Genomic DNA, 20,946 nt, shown 5'->3' on the forward strand with positions numbered 1-20,946 from the left:
TCAGACAGGGCAGCAAGATCACATCCACAACAGGAGTGTGTTTCAAAATCCTTGTTGAACATGTTTGGGATGGTAAGAACCATGGCAAAGCATTGGAGAGAGCAAAGAAGATGGTGGGAATCTCTGATTACTGTGTTGCCAAACACAAAGAAAAAGCATCCAAATATCAGGCTGCCATCGCTCTAGAGTCAGGCAAGATGTCTAGTGCCCCTCATGCACCCAGACAGTCAGGAAGCCCACCTTCAGTCGTCAGAAAACCTAACCGCTGGCCATCCCATCCACCACCAGAAAGTAAGAAGCCTTCTCCACAATCTATGCAAGGCCCAGAAATAAAAAACAAATAGTCAGAAATCATATATCAGCTAGCCCAGAAAATACTAGGCTACTATTTTGTAAGCACTCGACATTTTGATAAATAAATAAATGTAGGCAAAAAATCAATGTTTTATACTGTATGCAAAGACCAACAAGTGCCTGAGGACATACAGTCGTCGCGGTTTAGGATTGAATGGCACTTTTGTGGCTATCTGATGACCACACTGCATCGCATGTTTGGCGTTTTTAAACACAGTTTAAAACCCTCAGGATCAGGTAGGCGGCTGGTTTCTGGCGATATTCCAGATTTTTGGTTCCTACCTTGTTCCCCCTCCCCCCACATACACTGTCCCCGAACACCCATTACCAAGTCACACCACCTTGTAATGACTGAAAGATGAACTCCACAGCAAGTCCTGCCTACTCCACTGGGCTTCTCAACAGCATCCTTCTCAGCTGACATCTGAATGAACCCTTGAGATGATTTGCAAAGTTCACGCCCCGCCCTCCCATCCCCACCCGCCCTAGGAGGACTTCCTCCCTCCCCTCAATCAGCCCCCATGCTGCTCCCCGAACACAGAACACAGCACAATCCTCCCGTCCTTTGATGAATATCTACGTCTTTCAAGTTCTATGCTCTGGTTCTCAGCCCTTCCTCCTCACAGCCAAGCAGCCAGGCCAGATGCACCTAGGCTTATTGTTTCAGAAAAGCTGTCCCAACAGCTCATAGGAAAGGCCTTTCTGATAAGGAAGGCCCCAATCCACCAGACCACCTTATCGGACCTCATTGTTCTCTTTGGCTCTTATCACCCACGATAAGCCTTTATCTGCTGGTATGTTTATTGTGTCTCCACTGCTACCATTCAGGCCAGTGATGGGGCCTTTGATTAGCCAGATCTTTAGGATCTGGCATGCAGCAGGCAGTGTGGAAATGTCTAGTCTAGTATGCATGTGTACATGAATCAATCAATAGCATTTGGATTAAAAGGTTGTATCCTGCCCAGCGGTGGTGGTGTAGCTTTTAATCCCAGCACCCAGGAGGGAGAATCAGGAAAATCTCTGAGTTGGAGGCTAGCCTGGTCTGCAGAGTTCAGAACAACCAGGGCTACAGAGAGAAACCCTGTCCAAAAAAAAAAAAAAGTATCTCCAAAGAGCTCTTCAAAAGGTCTCACCTCTGGAGCTCCTTGTAGGAAAGAGTTGCAGATTACACAGGACAAAAGTAAGGAAATCAGGGGACTGAACAGCTGGTCAGAGCAGGAAGCCTTACCTGAGGGCAGATACAGATAAGGACACAATTCCCAGTGACCCACAGTCAGCAGGAGACATTAGATATATCAGCCAGAGAAGAAACGGGAAAGGGGAAAGCCCCCCACAAGAGGAAGAACAGGGTCTGGTGCCCCAATTCACAGTAGGGCGGGTGAAGTGGAATAATTGTGTGTGTGTGTGTGTGTGTGTGTGTGTAGAGGTTTGGTTCCCACATCTCACTGATTCAGGCAGCTTACAACCTCCCCTAACTCCAAGTCAGGGCCTCTGATATCTTCTGGCCTCTTGTGGACACCCACACTCACGTGTGCATACATACATAGACATACACACACATACACCACACATACTTAAGAATGAAATAAATCGTTAAAAGAAAAAAGATAGAGATAACATCTGAAATGTAAATGCAGAGAATTTCCAATAAAAAATTTTGGGGGAAAATATAATTATTTTTAAAAGGCACAATCCAGGTTGTTCTGGTATCAAAATGAGACCCTATCTCATAACAGACAATAGAACAAAACATGTCATTATTATAACATCATCTGCGTTGTGGTTTTAATCCCATTGTAGGCTTTCCATAGGGATCATGGGAAGAGATTCCATCAAAGGGAGATCCAGTGTACCTTTTTTGAGAGGAGGAAAAGTGTCGCCTAACCTCTATGAAATGCTACCCATCCCACCCATGACTATGCCAACAACCTCATGAAGATTCACAATAACTTAATTTCATTAATCCTCACTGTGCTGCTACAGGACCTTTGGATTCAGTTTTCTCCCATCTTTTCTTCCCACTTCCCCACTCCAAATGGAGCTGATTGCTGAGGTCTATCTGAGTAGAGGGACTTTACTCATGTTGGGCTAACATCTAGTCAAAACCAGGCTCCTACCTCCAATTGGCTTGAGTCACTCTGTGACCTCCTTATTGGGAGAAAATGTGATGTGTAACGTCTATGCTTTCCTGGTGCTCTTGAAGGCTGAAGACACCAGAGAGAAGGCCAGTCTCAGCCTTCAGACCAATGGCCTAAGGCTCTGAAAAACTACAGCCAAGGGCTTCAAAACGCTGAACAAAAATTGCTACAAAAAGCATTTGTATATAAAAATGCACCCTTTTGCAAAATCATTTGATATACAGGCACGTATTTCTCAGTAAGCTCAGTCAGGGTGCCATTTCCCCAGCTTTTCATAGAAACGTGGCTTCAGAAAAATCAGTGACAGGTTCACCAGTTCGTTAGAACTGCCTTCTTCATGTGAAAATGTTTTACATGCTACTAAAAAAAAAAAAAAAAAAAAGTCAAGGGGAAAATTGCCATGCATAAATTCATAAATTCGTGAAGATGCCACAGCTGTGTACCAGGAGGCAGGAGGGGAAAGTGCTTAGCTCCAGTGTTTCCGAAGACACAAGACCGGGCTTTTCCAGTTAGCAGGGAAAACAGAGCAAAAGCTAAGCTATTTTCCTGGAAATACCACGGGGCTTCCAGGTCCCTGGACTTCTGAGCCCAGTTAAGGAGAACACGAGCCCAGGCGGCCTTGAGAAAGGGCCACGGGGCAGAGGCGTCTCTCACAGCCTAAATCAACACCTCAAATTGCTGGAGAAGCCACAGCTGCCCACAGAACACTGGCAATCACACTGAGGTGTCTCTGGGAACAAGGAGTGTGGGAGGTCTCTTGCTGGATGGGCTAAGGGGAGGTCCGGGTTTCCCGGGCAGTACACGTGTCTTCTGGAGAGAGGCCACCCCCACTTTAGGGGAGCCAATCCGGGCCAGGCAGGAGAAGCCTCTCTAGTGGTAGAGAGTGGTACCCTGGTTATTCTCTCATCTCAGGATGTTTTTGGCCCCCACAGCATCACCTCTATTTAAATTGAGTATTTGCCAGCTTGACTCCAGCCAGCCAGATGTTGCCTTTCCAGGGTTGTGTATTTCTATAATGGTTTCCAGAAGCCAGCCACTGAGGTTTGGACATGGAATTCACCAGGAAAGCACTGCGGCTCAGCCTCTGCCCGGGCTCTCAGGGCTGCACACAATGGAGCAGGCCTTTCTGATCTTCAAAGTCAATGCGACCTGCTTTGAATAAATACCCTAGCATCCTGGAAGAGTCCTCCCACCACCCCACCCCACCACTCCCCCCGCCCCCCGCACGCACGCAGCTCTTCCCACCCCAGCTTTTGATTGTTGATTTGGGAATTTTCTTAAAAACTTCTATTTCATCAAAAGAAGCATTACACGGTTAAGAGAAAGTGTTTTAAACACACTGTGATGCTTGCAAAAACAGTATCATTTTCTTAGCACCAGAGTCTTGGCCTAAATGTCTTCAGGAAACCAGCCCTGTGGACCAGAGGTCCAGCCCACTGAGAGAGAGCATCGCATGACTCAGGCACAGACTGGTCCAGCCAAGACCACCGTGAAGGTTGCCCCTGGGAGACTGACCCCCTTCGTTCATAGCTAGCAATCAAAGCTCCTTAACGATCACTTTCTAAACACTCCCCTGACATCCTGTCGCTGGAAGACACTGTGGAAAGTACAGCTCTGTGACAGAGGCTTCAAGCTGACATCATTGGAAACATCTCCCCTCTTCAGGAAAGCTGGAATAGTACCCACCTCTCCGTTTTCTCTTTGAAATAAAGCATGCATAGATGCATGTGCCCGTGCCTGCATCCAGACACCTGAGCGCCTGTGATTCTCACTACCTTCTCACAATATTTGAATCTGTACCTTAAAGTCCTATGCTGAGGTGGAGAAAATATGTTCCCCTGGGCAGGAAAATAAGACACCCTCCTCCCCAGGAGCAACTTACTCAAGACTGAAGGGCTGAAGCCTTTAAACTCCACCATTGGGTTAATTTAACCCCTCAAATGCTTGCAAGCACTTGCCAGGGAACGGTGGTGGAGAAGAGAGAACCCTGGGAAAGCAGCATTTTTCTAAACAGAGAACTCTGCTCTTAAGACAAACCCAACAGACTACTGGCAACAAGATACTGAAGAAAGCCAACATTGTAGCACTGTTTCTTTAGGAAGCAAGGTAGGTACCACTGGATAGACCAGGCTAGCCTGGAATTCAGATCCACCGCCTCTGCCTCCCCTGGGAGTAAAGGTGTAGCGCTATTTCTTTTTGTTTTCTCACCCACAGGATTTTTACAGGCATCCAAAATAAGTAGGCTGGGGTGGGGGTGGGGGATGGAGCAAAGCATAATTTTTCAAATGGGAAAAGAAAGGTTGACTTTTCAAAACACAGGTGACTTAGATATTAGTCAATAATACCACATTTTGGTATTATGGAAAACCACCCTTTATTTAACTATGATTGGAACTTTAAATTCTTTGTTTTTTATTTCATATTTGTTTACTTGTAGGTGTGTGTGTGTGTGTGTGTGTGTGTGTGTGTGTGTAGATATCAGTGGACAACTTGCAAGAATCCGTTCTCTCTTTCTACCATGTGGGTCCCAGAAGTCTGACTGTGGTCACCAGCCTTAATAGCAAATGCCCTTACCTGCTGGTCCTTAAGATCATATTTAATGTGGAACAATAAAAGCTTGGATTTGACACATCTGAAGGGAGTAGAGAAAACTGTGGGGAGCAGGTTTGCTCTCTTGTTCTCCATTCCAGATGCCGGAGGGCAAAGTGGGGGGGGGGGGTAGAGGGGGATGCATGCCTCCACAGCTGGTCCAGCAACCTGCTGACCCAATCAGGGCAAACAGTTCACACCCCATTAAAAGGGACTGTTTCCCAACACACTCAGTTATTAGGTCTCAAACAAGACTAGTTTTAAAACATGCTGTCTGCTTAGTAGCTGCTGAGCTGATCCAACCTGACAGCTCTGTCTGGTCCAGTCTGGGGGTGTGAGCACCCAGCCCTTACACTGGGGCACAAGCACACAGTCAGACCTCCTGGGCACAAGCACACAGTCAGACCTCCTGCCTTCTTCCCTCTTCCTCCAGTAGGACTCAGAAAAAACGCACTGAAGGAAAATTCCTGGCATCACCAGGTCTTTATTCCTGAAATCTCCATTTACTGCTTTCTGATTTAATTATATGTGGATTGAAAAATATTCCTTTTCTCCTGAACAAAATAACACTAACACAATTTAACATAATTCAAGGGAAAAAAACAAAAACCAAAGGAAAATCCACACATATACATAAATAAATGCTGAGGAATATTTCCATAGATTAATACAACTGTTTATCCCAATGGTAAAAATTGAAGACAGTTTCTAAACTTTCATCTTACATTTCTTTTTTATACTTTCAAAATATTTCTGTGCAAAAAGCACTTCTCTCTCTCTCTCTCCCCCTCTCTCTCTCTCTCTCTCTCTCTCTCTCTCTCTCTCTCTCTCAAACAGGGGTTCTTTATGTAGCCTTAGCTATCCTGTGTAAACCAGGCTGTCCTTGAACTCAAAAGATCCAACTGCCTCTGCCTCTCTAGGTGCTGGGATTAAAGGCATGCACCACTATGCCTGGGTGCATTTATTGTTTCTTGTTGGGATAAAAATGTAAGTCAATTCAAGTGTTTGCCTCGTACACATTGGGTTTACTCTCCATAGACTAATTTCACAGACATAATATTAAACACAAAGACAAGGGTTGGCAGGATGGCTCACTGGGTAGAGGTGCTGATAACCTAAGTTAAGTATCCAGGACCCGCATGATTAAAGGAAAACCAACTATTGTAAGTGGTCCTCTGACCTCTACACACGTGCCACCACATACATGTAAAATAATAAATAAATAAATGTAAAAGTCTTCTACAGAAAGTCAGACACAAAATGGTACATGCTCTATGAGTGACTCTATTGTTTGTGAAGTTCCAAGCAGTGAAAATGGTAAGAAACAGTGGTCACTGTTGTTGAAGAATGACAACCAGGACAAACCATGAGAAAACCTGGACAAGATTCTGTACACTTGTAATTTGTATGTGTTCCTTTAAAAATAAAATCTGGGTTTGAGCCATAACTATCCCTGCTTAAGAGCTGCGGTCATCCATGGTCGTGAATCAATCAGTCTCTAACTTGAAGTGAGGATAAACACACCCCCTGCTTCATGGAAACAAGGTAAGCATTAAGTTTGGTGGAACCTATGCAGTGGGACCTGTGGCAGTGCCCTGTACTGGGTAGAGCTCAGTACTAGCTGAGCAGCTGCAGCTAACACTGATGTCTGAGCTGGTGTCGAGCTCTGAGCTTTGAACCCTTCATTTTGTTGCAACTCTATATCCACAGTTCCTGCTCTTATCTGTCACCTAGGCTAGAAGCCAAGTGGGTGGCCCAGGGGACACAGAAGCATGTGGCCCCAACTGCATCTCTAGAAGGACTCGTCACACTGCGGATGCTGCCGCTGAGGTCACAGCAAAAGGAAACTGGCCAGCGTCATCCCGTCAGGATTAATCACCCACAGAAGAGGGAAAAAAAAAGACTGGAGGTCCTAAAAGCAGTAGCTAATTTTTGCAGGAGAAAGAATATTTTATTCTGGAATAATAATTCATTTGGAATGGAGGATTCACTTGGGAACTGAACCGGTTCTTCTTTCTCTCCCTGAGGAAGAAGAGACAGCCAGTCCTCTGTCAGAAGCATTTCATGTTGACTGGCCAAATTTCCTATCCTTTCGTGCATCCCAGATTTACACTCAATTTTCGAAGCATATGCCTGTGGGTGAAATGACGTAGATGCTGGCCATGCAGTAAAGGACCCAGATTAGCTCAGATACTTGAAACACCATAAACACGTCCTCCACTTTGTGAGGTCAGCCTAACCTTGCACCAAGATCGTGATTCACTCTGACCTGCCTTTGCTTTAACCAAGGCACATGTGCTCTGGTTCAAACCCAGCCCCACTACTGTCACCTTGGCAAAGACCTTCATCTCTCTGTGCCTCCGTTTTCTTAATAAGATGGTCTAATAATGAGGTTATTACAAAATTAATTGGTACCTGTCAAATACGTGGAGGAATGACTCTGTTGGGTCATGTAGAGGTATTTGGTTGTTTCAATCTTTCGATAGTTTCTGATGGCAGTGCAGAATTTATTTAAAATTCTATAATCCAATCACAAACTTTGCAGATATAGTACAGAATGTCTGAAAGCCAGAAGGCCTTTACTAAAACTAAGTAAAAGGAGCACAAGCATCATGTTATATGTGTATGTACACACACTCACACACACTCACACATAAAATTTAAATTTAAATTAGATCAATTTTAGAACATAATAAGCTCAGATTCTCTGCATCTCAATTTAATGGCTCCAAAAGATAGAAAACAATGCTTTAATTCCAAATATGTCTAAATATTCATTTGAGTATATATATATATATATGGAGAGAGAAACAGAAGGAAAGTAAATAATTGGGATTTGACTGTGGGTTCCTTTCAGCCTGCAGCAGAGAAGGCTCACTAAGATTCTGCATTTTTCTTCCTTTATAAATGTTGAAAGCTTTTCATTTTGTTCCAAAGGAAATGGCTGTAGCAAAGTTCAATGACATCAGACACCATCATTGTCAGGACAGTGTGAGTGTCCGGTGGCCCTTACAGAGGGGCTTGATGCTAAAACCCAGAATCACAGAAGCTAAAGGCAACATCATGGAACTTCTGATTTACCAGCTCCAACTCAGTCAGTTCTGGAGCAGGGAGTGGTTTGCAGCACACTAACGGTCCGCTAGCCTGTGATCCACCCTCCTGGAAGAAGCTTTTCAATGCTCACACTCCTCTGTGTTCCCATGGGGGAGGGAATCGAGCTTGGAAGGCTGCCATGTGTAACTCTTTCTTCACACCAACAGGCACATTCATACTTTTCTACAGACACTGACCAATGACACTGAAGATCCCTTTCTCACCGACTGTTACCAGCTGTTCTGTTCCTATTACCAAAGTAATACGATCAAGTTAGCATTCTCTGCTCTACTGTCCAGGGTATCAAAGAGGGCAGAGGCAGGCACTCTCTGTGAATTCGAGGACATCCAGATTGAGTGACTTCAAGGCCAGCCAAGGCCACATAATAAATAAGACCACATCTTAAAAGAGAAAAAGGCACACAGACTTCTAGAAGCCACATACTGCATAAACACCACACTGGACGCCACCTCCACGGAGATTTGATTAGACCCTTTTCTGTAAGACCCCTTTCCAGTTTGACTCTGCACACCTTGGCATCCCAAGTGTCATCCATCCTGTGACAGATGAAAAAAATTCCACCCTCAGACTGATCCCCAGAAATGAACTGATCTGAGAGCTCAGAGAAAATGCAGAAATGACAGCTGAGCTTTATTTGCAAGATAAATTCTCACCAGGCCCTACTTCTCTGCTGAGCTGAGCTGGTAGACCAGGCTGTGAACTTCGTAAAATTTACTTTGGGTCTTGACCTAAACATTCATTCATTCTTCAAATGTGTCTCACTCTGTGCCAGGTACTAGGGGAGGTTTGGTTTTTTTTTTTTGGGGGGGGGGGGTATTGTTGTTGTTGTTTTTAAGAAAGAAAAGAAAGGAAGGAAGGAAAGAAAAAGAGAGAGAAGAAAAGAGAAGAAAAGAAGGACCTTATTTCACCTCCCTTTTACATCTCTCTGACACAGCAATAGCCAAGTTTCAGACTGTTCTAGCCGGGGCCTTCACTGCCTCTCCTTAAGCTCCCCTCCCTCACTCCACTAATCCCAAACCTGCTTGCCCAGGTATAGCAGACAAATGCCATGGAATTACTTAAAACTATAGCTGAATTCCCCAAGTAATGCTCAAGTGTTAAATAAAAAGAGCATTTAAAAAGAATTCCTATAGTCTAACTCCATTGTCTGCGTGCTGTGTTTCATCAGTAAATACGCCATGGTCTCCCTAGTGGACCGAACAGGACTGTTCCCCCCCATCCCTGCCCAGTGTCCATCTCTATTCAGAAAGCTGGGAGGCCCACACACTGAATGAACATCCTTGGCCACAATACCTTTTCAGCAAGGCACTGGGAAAACTTCACAGTCCTCAGTGTCCATCTCAGAAACATACAGGTGACCAAGTGAGGCTTCCCCATCCTTGAGTCATTTCCTTCCAGAAGCTTAGACGTGACACTATGTCCCACAAGCCCACCGGGTCGGAAGCCAAATGAGGTCTGGAAGCAAGAAGCTTCTCCAGGCTCCCTCTCCCAGTGCCTGTAAGCAACTTGCACACGTAGCTCAGAATATGGCCCTGGGCAGGGCAGGGCCAGTACTGCTGAACCCAACAGCCCGTCAGCCCCAGCCTGACGCAGTGACTCACTAGGGTTTTCTGTCCCTCCAGTTCTGACCCAGTACAGGAAGGGTGTCCAGAACAACATCAGCAGAAACACCCAGCTTCTCCCCCTCACCTCCTCTCTGGTAAATCCTCAAGTGTTTGCTTTGAGTGAAGCAGTCAGTGGCCTTCTGCACGGTGCTCACCTCTCTAGAGCCAAAACAAAAACCAGAGCCTCCCAAACTCTCATAGCCCCAGGGAACCTCCAGCCAGGCTGGGGGAGGGGGGCAGAAGCCCAGAGCTGACCTGTTCTCTTGAGTGTTTTGTTTATTGTTTGTTTGTTTGTTTGTGTTGAAGTTCTCACCCTGGGAACACTCGAGGGAGTGTCTAAGAGGAAAAGGGACAGCTACCCTTCCTAAGTGGAAGCTTCCAGCCCCATACAGTCTAGAGAGCTGGCAGGCTTCTCTAACCCAGATTTGCCTACCACAGCATCCTGAGGAGTGGGTGGAAGGGGAATCCTCTCACAGGATGGATGGATGGACAGATGGACACACACACACACACACACACACACACACACACACACACACACACACACACCTCCCCAATTCCCTACCTCCCATGCCCAGGTCTGAGTCAACGACAACACTACAAATCTGGCAGAGCCTCCGCCTGAAGTCTAAAGCAAAAGATATGATTAAAGCCACAGGTTAAGGATCCTTCGCTCCACAGCCTGCAATGTAAACATGTCCCAAGAATGAAGGGAGGGCTTTATTAAATGACTTAATTGAGGGCCACTTCTCCTGGCGGAGAGCTTTTAAAGTGAGAAATAAAGGGGGCCTGGCGGGTGTCTTCCAGACACTTGTTTTGAAAACCTGCCATGCTGTCACGGGAAATTAAGCACAACGGGGGTGGGGTGGGGGTGGGGTCCCCATGTGTGTTCCTGCAGTGTGCGCTCCTGCAGAAATAAAACACCCAAGAAAATCTATTCCTGAGCTCACTGGGAGTGCTTCATTCCAGAGAACTGGTCAAGGGTCACTAAAAGCAAGATATGGGAAAAGTGAAGGAAAAATTAAGGCTGAAAGGCAAAAAGAATCCAGATCGATGATGAAAGATCATCTTAAAACTTGAAACCAGACAAGACTCTGGATGACAATAACCCTGAGGAGGCAGGTTAAAGACTCCACAGCAAGACACTTGAAGGCCAGCACTTGGGATGCAAAGGCAAGCTTCATCTGCATTCTGAGCCAGCCAGGGCTACAGAGTGAGACTCTGTCCACCCCCAATGCCCACCCAACCCCCAAAAGATATTTGATAAGAAGCGCTAGAAAGCTGGTAAATGATGCTCAGGTAGAAAGGGCTTTGAAGCTCCAGATACGGGAAGCCACATAGAACTGTCTCTGAAATCTCCAGAAAGAAGACTGTCTGGTGCTGGGGCCCAGTGGCAGGGAAAATGTAGGTAGAGGGTTTCCGCTTGTGGCCATGGTAAAGAGGTATAAATGTGCTCCATCCTACCGAAATGTAATTTCACACTGCGTGTTTTACCAAACAGACAGATACAAATAATATGACAGCGCTTGTGGACTGAAGGAGTGACTCCGTGGTCCCAGGACTGGCTACTCTCAGACAGTACCCAGGGTCAGTTCCCAGAACCCACAGGGCCTGTCACAATCATCCAGTTCCAGGAAATCAGACTGCTGGCTGCTACAGGCCCTGCATGTGGTACACATGCACACATTCTGACAAGCACTTGTACATAGAAAATATTTTTTTAAAAAAATAAGATGAGAGGCTGCAAAGCCAGAAGTAAGCCCCCCTGACCTGAGCACACAGTATACACACCACAGACTAAGGTAAAATGGAGGCCACTCCACTAACAACTAACTGAGCTTCCAACACTCTGGTTCCCCACAATGACTCAGCCCTCCCTCCCATCTTCAGGTAGAAGTTATCATTTTCACGAATGAGTTAACTGAGGCACATGCGGTCACACAGCATACATGGGGACAGCCACTGCTGAAACTGACATAGTGGCCAAGCAACATAACCCCTCACCACACTCCCAATGCCTGTCGCCTCTGGATCTACAGTCTGCGAATGTCAACCCTAAAACTGTTCGCAGAACAGATTTACCACGCAGTGCAGGACCCAGACGCTCTTTAACTGTGGCCTTTTGCCTTTATTACCCTCAAATGTGCTCATGGTTGAAGTACAGCTTCTGAACACACCAGGGGAAGGGAATGTCTGTTGTCTGGGTCATAGAGTGTTTGTGTAGCATGCACAAGGGCCCGAGTTTGTCATCACACACCACGATGACAGTAATTTAAAGGCACATTCTGGAATATCACTAGCACCTTCATACTAAGACAGTTGCTTAATTTGCTCCTTAGAGCAGTGTTTCTCAACGTGTGGGTCTTGGCCCCTTTGAGGGTCCAATGGCCCTTTTACAAGGGAAACATATCAGATATCCTGCATATCTGATATCCTGAATATCATATATTTATATTATGATTCATAAAAGTAGCAAAATTACAGTTACAAGGTAGCAATAAAAATAAGTTTATGGTTGGGTGGGTCACCACAACATTTGGGAAGGTTGAAACCAACGAGAGCAGTGTCTTTTCTGGTCTGTCGCTGTGATAAAAAAAAAAAAAAAAAAAAAAAAAAAAAAAAAATGTCCTTCCAATGAGCAATTCAGGAGCTGATGAGGTCTACGCAGCTCACAGTTCATCACTGTGGGAAGGCAGGAACTTACAAAGTCCTATCCACAATCAAGAACGAAGAGAGAACAGATGTGTGGGTCACAGATGGGTGGATCCCTCCCTGGTTTTCAGCTAGCTTTCATTTAACAGTCCAGGACCCCCTGCCTAGAGAATAGTGTGGCCCACGGGGGCTGATTCTTCTGCATTAAGGAATAGTGCAAACAATCCCTAAGAGGCAAGTTGGATCTAGATAACTCCTCATTAAGGCTCACTTCTCAGATGATTCCTAGCAGTGTCAAGTTGAGAGCTAAAACTAACCAGGAATATGAGATAGGTGGGCTTCAAACCCACCCCCCAAACAAACAAAAAAGCTTTTAACATCTGTAACCAGCCTCAGGCCAACCCACCTGGTGTTTCCTCCAGGGCTGAGGTTAACTACCCACAAGGTTCAGGGGGTTCACTGCTGGAAACCCGGTTATTTATATGTAAATAGTGAGAGCAATTACAAAGGAAGTCAAAGGGGGCTTAGTGGAGAGAAAAGCAGACATTCCCACCTGCAGGCCAACCAGAAGCACCGATAAAAAGTGAAATTCTACCCTTTGTACCCTGCTCTAGAAAGCAGGGATCTTTATCCTGTACTAGAAATCACCTTTGACAGTTGTGTTCTACAGCCCTGGATTGTCCTCAGAACTGAAGGACGTGTGGCAGATTCCTGTCCTCTACAAGGTGGGTACCAATAACTCTGCACCACCCACTGTGACTATCTACTTCTACTTAGCAATGAGAAATAGGCTCCTAGCCCCCACGTTATAGATAAGGAGACAAATTCCAGATGAAGAAGAATCTGCTCAAACCACACTCCTAGTGCCTAATAAAGGGGGCTTTAAACAGTAGCACTGGAAAACAGCAAGCTCTAACCCCTTAGTGGGCAAAATGGGGGCCACATCCTAAGATTTAACCACTCTTGGTTAAGAGTGCTTTTAAAAAATCTGCACAGATTTTCTTCTTTTTAAAGACAGGCTGTCCTGGAGCCCATTACATGCTGAAGATGACTTCAGTTTCTGATCCCCCAGCCTCTACCTCTCCAGTGCTAGGATCTCTTGGAGAGTCTCACACAACAAACCCTCTGGTTTATACAGTGCTGGGCATGGAACCCAAGGCTTCGGACACACTGGGCAAGCGCTGAGCTACTACTACATCCCTGCCTGTGTCCCCACTCTCCTGTACACTTATTTACAGGGTTATGGGGGTTCAGACAGGTACCCAAAGGGCCTGAGCTAAGAGAGAGGTATACAGGGCTGAAGAGACGATGGCTCAGCTCCCAGCATCCACGACAGATGGCCCTCAACTGACTGTAGCTCTTGGTCCAGGGGATCCAGGGGGGTCCAGGGAATCCAGGATCCACCTCTTCCAGCCCCCACAGGTGCAAATACTGACAGGCAGGCACACACATACATCCCCATAAGTGAAAATAAAATAAAGTTTTTTAAAAAAACAAATGTTAACATGATAAAGGCATATATAAGCATTTACCTGCTGAAGAAATAGAGGAGGAGTGAGCTGAAAGAAAAACCGGTCATTAGGAGTGAGTGGGGCAGCTCAGACACCTGGCCTTAAACTCTGGGTCCAACCCCAAACGTGACAAATTGCCCCACTTCCCATGGCCTTGTTTCTCTCACTTATGAAACAGGCCTAAGAGCCTAGAAGTGCTGTGGGCAGGGCAGGGGCAAACCAGGCGGGAGCACTTCACCCAGTTATGGGAGGAACTAGTCTTGGATAGACCTCCAAGGAGAGGGGAAACCTGGGCCATTCTCATTTTCTCTCTTTCATTCTCTCGCTCTTACTCGCCTCTTATCCGCTTACCTTATGTCCGACCCTGCTGCCCTAAACCTAGAAACCTAGAGCCATGCATTCAGGGAGAGGTATCTATGCCTGGAGAAGGCCAGTCCTCAGAAATGTCTAATGGCCCAGCCCCACCTCTCTCTCACCTCCTCACTTCCTAAGGCTTACAAGAGGCCCAGGGGAGCGAGGACACTTAGGACTAAACAGGTCTGGGCCCATCTTAGACAAAAATACCTAAATCCTAACCCAGAAATTTATAAACAAGGGAGCTCTTAAGTTTGGTCGATGCTACCCTATGGTCCCCAAGCAAACTATCCCCTTACTTTATTTATGTAAAAATAAATATATATTTATATAAGTGTTTTACCTCATGTATGTCTGTATAGCACATGTGCTCCCTTGGATGTTAGAAGAGGGCATTGGGTCACCCAGAACTGAACTTGGGTCCTCTGCAAGGGTTGTGCGTGCCTGCTCTTAACCTCTGAGCCATCTCTTCAGCCCAGTTCCTCTAACACACGCATCAACAGTAATGGCTGCTCTGAGCCAGTTCCCCCAGGCTTCTGAGACTTGGATAGAGACTCTTTCCACTTTCCAGCTGCAGCCGTGTGTTTCTGAAGGTGGGTAAAGACCTCACAAGCAAGCATAGCAGACAATCAAACCTTTTAAAGCAAGGTTTTTCCACCTTCTTCCAAAAACTACCAGTAGATCTGGGGGTTGAACTCAGTTGGCTAGGCATCCGGAACATGCAGGGACTCCATCCAGCACAGTATAAACCAGGCATGGCGATGCCAGTCCATCTGTAACCCCAGCACCTGGCAAGGGGAGTCAGGAGGATCAGAAAAGTTCAAGGCCATACTCTGCTCCAAAGCGTTTCTAAGGTCCTACACAAGGGCCTGTCTCCATAGGAATAACAACACTGGTCTTACAGATACAAAATCTACAAAGTAAAGTTCTGAGCCATCACACACTTTATCTAAGGTGAGCAAAACTCCCTGTGGTTATACAGCAGAGAATAAACTCCTCCCTATAAACAAGGAGGTAGCCAGCCTATTCCAAATTTATGGAATATGCCCCAGTTGTAATCATGAACTCTTAACTCCCTGTTGACTCTCCACTAAGTACCTGATAATGCTTCCTGAATCCTGTCTTTCTGGGTAGGAGTCCTGTATGCATAGCCATATGGGAGTGACAGCCTCTCGTGGGGAACCTGTTCTAGGCTCATCAGTAATGACAGTACTGTTGGGCTCGAAGCCCTGACTACCTGCAAATTTAAGGGCTCAGGGTAATTATGGTGCATCCCAGTTCTGGTTTGGTTGTATGCATCACATGAGCAAGACTTGGACTGCAGACCTTCACTGCGACTCAGAAAGTCCAGCACTGAGGTTTGTTTTTTTCCACTCTTACCCAATAACCAATTACTTCCAAATCTCAGGGGTTTGCAAAGCTTAAAGAAATGCAGGAACAGTGTCTAACGCATTGTGGGCTCCCAATCCCAGCCTTCTCCAATAGCCAAAATCTACCTTCTCCTCTTAAGAAAAAGAAGAAAAGAAGGAAGGAGGGGGAGTCTGTGAAAAGTCCCTTGGACCAGAAGAACACAATAGTCCTTGAGATGTTTACATCTTCTGGGAGGGAAAACAATAAATCCATCCAAACTCAAGGAGACTGTGCCATTGGCTAGGGGGTGGGAGGGACACTAAAAGCAGAATGCCATTTTTAAAAGGTGCATTTACTTTTATGTGTTTATTTTGTCTGCACGAAGGAAGGGATGTATACTGTGTGCAATGCCACAGAGACCAGAGGACCATGCCAGATGCCCTGGAGCTGCAGTTTCAGACAGCTGTGAGCAGATGTGTGGGTGCTGGGAATCTGACCCAGCTCCTCACCAACTACAGGAAGTGCCTTTAACCGCTAAGGCCTCTCCAGCCCCTGAAAATGCAGTGTCTTAATCAGCTCTGCGTAAGGGAGCAGCCATACAAAGAGCTAATGCTCTGTAATGTTAGCAAACCTCAGCTTGACCACAGCACATGCACTGGGAGTGGCCCCAGGACCTGGAGTCTCTAGGGATGTCAGGATCGGAGCAGAGGAGAAAAAGTGCTGAGTGTGCAACCTGCCACTTGGGTATAATCAATAAGCAAACAGTAACTACTGGGCTGGGGGTGTGGTTCAGTTGGTAGGGTTTGCCTGACACACATGAAGCCCTGGGTTCGAATGCCAGCACTGTATAAATGGCTATAGTGTCTGCCTGTGCTCTTGGGATTTGGGGAGTTCAGACTGGAAGTCTGAGGTCATCATAGCAGCTTGGGATACATGAGGCCCTGTCTCAGCAAAGAAAGAAACAAAACAATAAAAACAAAAAACACAAAACAAATAAAAACCAAACAAACAAAAAGCCAAACCAGTATGTTCAGTTGTAGTTTGGAGACAGGGTTCAAGTTGCCCCAAGCTGGCCTTGATTTCAGCCTAGGCAGGTCTTGAACCTACACTCTGACTCAGCCTCCTGAATGTCTGGGATGACAAACCAGTAGCAGGGTGGTCATCAGCCCTATGGAACACGACTTGGAAATCCGGCTCTGCAGTCTGCCCAGAGCCCTGTGTTAAAAACCAGCCATGGCAGGATGCTGCTGAGTCAAGACCACACTCTGAGAATCGGAGCTTTGCTCCCTCCAGCTGTCATGGACATGGAGCCTCTAGGCTTCCCTTACCAAAGGCCAGGTAGGCCTACCCCAGTCACAAAAGTTTTCCAGCCCCCTACAGACCCTCCAGGAACACTAACACACACACACATCACACTTGTTTCACGTCTGGTGCAGAGCCCAATGGAATAAGCTGGAACTTTTTCTCAGAAAGTGCTTCTTCTGCCTCCCATATCCACAAACTGCAGGGCAATCAACCCAGGTGAGGCTAGCCTGGACTACCAGCTGGTCACAGTCTGCAGATCCACTGCCCAGACTCAGGCTCCTAAAGGCGAGGACTGTATAATGCTGACCAAGAGCTTGGCAGGTGGGACAGAGCCCTAACAACAGTAATTGGCATCTTAAATAGTTGCTCAATGAGTAACCAAAGAAACATTGACAACAACCTCTCATGTGGCTGAGCAGTAAATCTCAGCACTTGGCAGGGCTGAGGCAGGAGAACCTCTGCTGGCAGTGAGCCTGGGCTGCACAGAAAGAGGAAGCTCCAACCACCCTCAGCCCACCTTTCACAAAAGTGGGGTTTGGGCATTGGCTTGGGGAAGAGAGGAAGGCAGGCACGTGAGGAAACAAAGAAAAGAAGGTTGTAGTTTCTTTTTAATGTGTGGGGAGAGCATGTAGAGGTCAGAAGTCAACTTGCAGGGATCCAGCCTCTCCTTCTACCTCATAGGTTCCAGGGATCAAACTCAAGCTTACAGCAAGCATCTTTACCAGCTGAGCCATCTTACAAGCCCCAGTGGGGACATTTGACTCCAGCAGGCTTCCCACTTCACAAAAACCACTCAGCCCTGGTGCCACCCCAACTGGCACCCCTCCTCTCTCCACCCCTGCCCCCACTTTTAGGGTCTCATACCCTAACTTGTTTCATCCTAACAGCAATGCCACATGACAGAAGGAAATGTGTGCCTGGGTGTCACTCATGGAAAACACTGTTTTCAATTCCCTTGAGCTTTGTGTGCCAACCTCGGTCTATGTCTCTGCCCTTTAGCACTGGGCCAAAGAAAGAACAGAGGAAGGGAGGGAGAGCGAAGGTTGGGAGAAGGAGGGAGGAGCAAGGAAGAGAGGAAGGAGGGGAGGAGGAAGAAGGAAGGGAGGGAGGGAAAACTCAGCTGGGCTTTTTAAAAAATGGTTAACAGCATCTTTTAGATAAACGAGTTTCAGAGGGAAAGGAACTAAGAAACACTTTAAATTCTGTCATTCCTCACACCATGAGAAAGTAACTTAAGTCACACACACGCACTCACACATTGGAAACCATTATACTAAAAGGGTGGTTCTAACAGACACAGCCCTCAGCAGACCACAGGCCTCTCCTTCCTGGAGGCGGTACATCTTCCCCCGGACGAAGGGACAGCGCTCACCCATTTCCCTTTATTTCTTTCTTCAGGTCAGAACATCACAACCGGACCCCAGGGTGGGAAATGCTGTGAAAAGCCTGCCTCTCCCACACTGAGCCCCCGTGAGATGGGGCTGCGTTCCCATCTCTCAGGCATCTGCCACTTTCCGCTGCAGCTCTTCAAGAGCATCTTTAGGTGGGAAGGAGATTCACAAGTTTACAACTAGTCATTTTGATGGTCTGGCACACACATGTGCATTTGCATATATATCATATGCGTGTATACATAGACATACACACAATTCGGGGATTGGAGGATACCTTCTATATGGATGGTCCTGTTCCCCAAAGGGTGAAGACTTGGGATCAGGGGTCCCCCCGTGACACCATGCCCTCCACATGGGCCACTGCTGTGTTGGTGACTCCGCAGTGGTCACAGTTTAGCACTGAACAGTGACAGGAGAGAGCAGGAGGAAGGGAAACAGGACAGGCCAACGAGACAAAACTATCATTTTTTATTTTTAAAAATCAATGTCCTTAACTCGTGTCAGAGGTGAGAAACAAACACAAACACCCTCCCCAGGGCATCCTTGAAAGGACATCATCCAGATACTACAAAAAGACAATACACAGGACCATCGCCTAAGGAAAAGGCAAAGTCTGATTGGTGGCTACCTTGCAGTAACCACCACAAGACTAGTGAGAATACTTGAAATACCAGAGAGCTTTCACCTAGTGATCTGTTAACCCAGGGGCAACCGTGTGGTCCTAAAACATATGTGACAGAAACCACCGAATCCAAACATTGTCCTATCGTTTTTTTTAAGATCACCTGACAGGTGACTAAGCTGAGCTCTGCTGTGGTAACTCTAATTCCCTAATCCGGAGGTTTTCTAGCAAGGAACACACACACACACACACACACACACACACACACACACACACACACACACGGCTGCTGGGGGTCGGGGGAGCACACATCAAAATAACTCACAAATGCGCACACGTGGACACGAGTACCAGGGGCAAATCCTTCAAGGTCTCTCCACCCCAGAGGAAAATCTTCCCCCACCGTTTATGTAAATGCAAGTGCTTTTGTGTGTGTGCACGCACGCTTGTGCAAGGAGGGGGTCTACAAAAGCTCACCAAATCCTAGGTGCTCTCTTTTTCATCTGGGATACTTTCCCCAAACAACTTGGGTTTTCCCCATAGGACGATCTTGTGCTATAACCTTGACTCTGGCTAGGACTTCAGAGTTTATTGCCCACACTCCAACCCCCTAAATAGAAAGTACCCCCGGAAATATTTACTGTAAACAGAATTAGGAACAAAGAGAACTTTTTTTTTTAATAGCACCACCTGCGGTCTAAGGTTGGCATGCGGCGTCCACAGGCCCCCCTGGTGGAGAGGTGGGTAAGGAGCCTGAGCGCTCTTCTCTTCCGAGTTCCAAACTTTGGCAGCACCCAGGACCACCGGGGCTGGTTTTTAAAAGTCCCCACCACCAACTGCCCCCTGGACCCCTGGAATCGGGATGGGGGAGGGGAGACACTGAAGGTGAGAACCTTTTCATTTATTTTGTTTTTAAATCTCACCAGGTGTGTAGCCCAGTTTGCAAACCAGGTCCTCTTTAAAAAGAACTCCCACAGTATTTTGAGCAGGGTACTCGGTACTGAAAGGGTTCTTGGGGTGAAAGGGCACGGACATAGTAAATACACAAAGTACTTTTAAAAAATCTCTTTAAGTCCAACACCACAGCCAGGAACCTACCTTGAAGCCAAACGGTGATGCAACTTGGAAAAGTCCCTCAGAAGACGAAAAAAAAAAGTGCCCTCGTAGGGAAAGGGCTTTCGGGGTGACCTGCCTGAACGGTGCAGTGGCGCACGGGGCCAGGACAGCGGAGCGGCCACCAGCCTGTTCTAAGGAATGGTCATAAAAAGCACGCTTAGAACAAACTGCAGGGAAGGGTGGGGAGTGCGGGGTTCCACGGGGCTCGCCCGCAGCTGTCACTGGAGTCCTGTACTGGCTAGCCGCCGACTGTCCCGGCGCGTCTGCGGTACCGGTCGCAGTGTGGGAGGCAGGAGCGCTCCTCCAGCCCGGGGACTGCGGCCGCGGTGCCGGGATCCCACGACCGACGCTTAGGCTGAGCACTGCGCAAAACTGCAGGAGCTCGAGCGCCTGGAGTTCCCGGGGCAGCGCCTGGGCTCCGGGGTCCCGCGCATACACCCCCCAGGCTCCCGCTGCGAGCTCACTTACCGCCTCCGCCTCGGGGTCCCGCTCCCGCAGCAGCCCGCAGAGCCGGGCCGGAGAGCAGCGACCGCCGCGTCGCCAGGAGGCCGCGCCAGCCCCGCCCCGCCCTGCAGCCGCCCGCCCTCCCGGGAGGAGGAGCAGCCCAGTCGGCGTCCGGACCCTCCCAGCGACCCGGGACCCGGCGGACCGAGGACGGCGGCCCCTCGCGGGCAGTCCTGGACGCTCCCTAAAAGCACGCTCCATCTGCGCCCTGAGACCTCCCTGCACCCTCACCAGCACCCCCTCCCCACCCGCAGCCAGCCTCTTCTCTCTCTCAGCGCCCCCTTACAACCCCTCCTCCAGGAAGCCTTCCCTGTTCCGCAGTCCCACCCCACCCCAGAT

At 47.5% G+C, this 20,946-nt stretch overlaps 1 protein-coding gene across 3 annotated transcripts in view; it reads right to left on the bottom strand.

Moving 5' to 3' along the window:
- The window catches only part of CGNL1 (cingulin like 1), a 141,175-nt gene extending 120,551 nt beyond the window's left edge, over positions 1-20,624 (bottom strand). For 2 of the 3 annotated variants that reach the window (XM_080934401.1, XM_080934399.1), the window contains exon 1: positions 20,572-20,624. The gene's annotated coding sequence lies outside the window, so the exon portion shown is untranslated. Of the gene's footprint in view, positions 1-20,085; positions 20,259-20,571 lie in introns of those variants that run through there. The other variant, XM_080934400.1, reaches the window with a different exon arrangement.
- Between the last annotated feature and the right edge of the window lie 322 nt (positions 20,625-20,946).

The sequence above is a fragment of the Micromys minutus genome (genome assembly GCF_963924665.1).
Source record: "Micromys minutus genome assembly, chromosome: 21".
In the NCBI taxonomy this organism is placed as follows: Eukaryota; Metazoa; Chordata; class Mammalia; order Rodentia; family Muridae; genus Micromys; species Micromys minutus.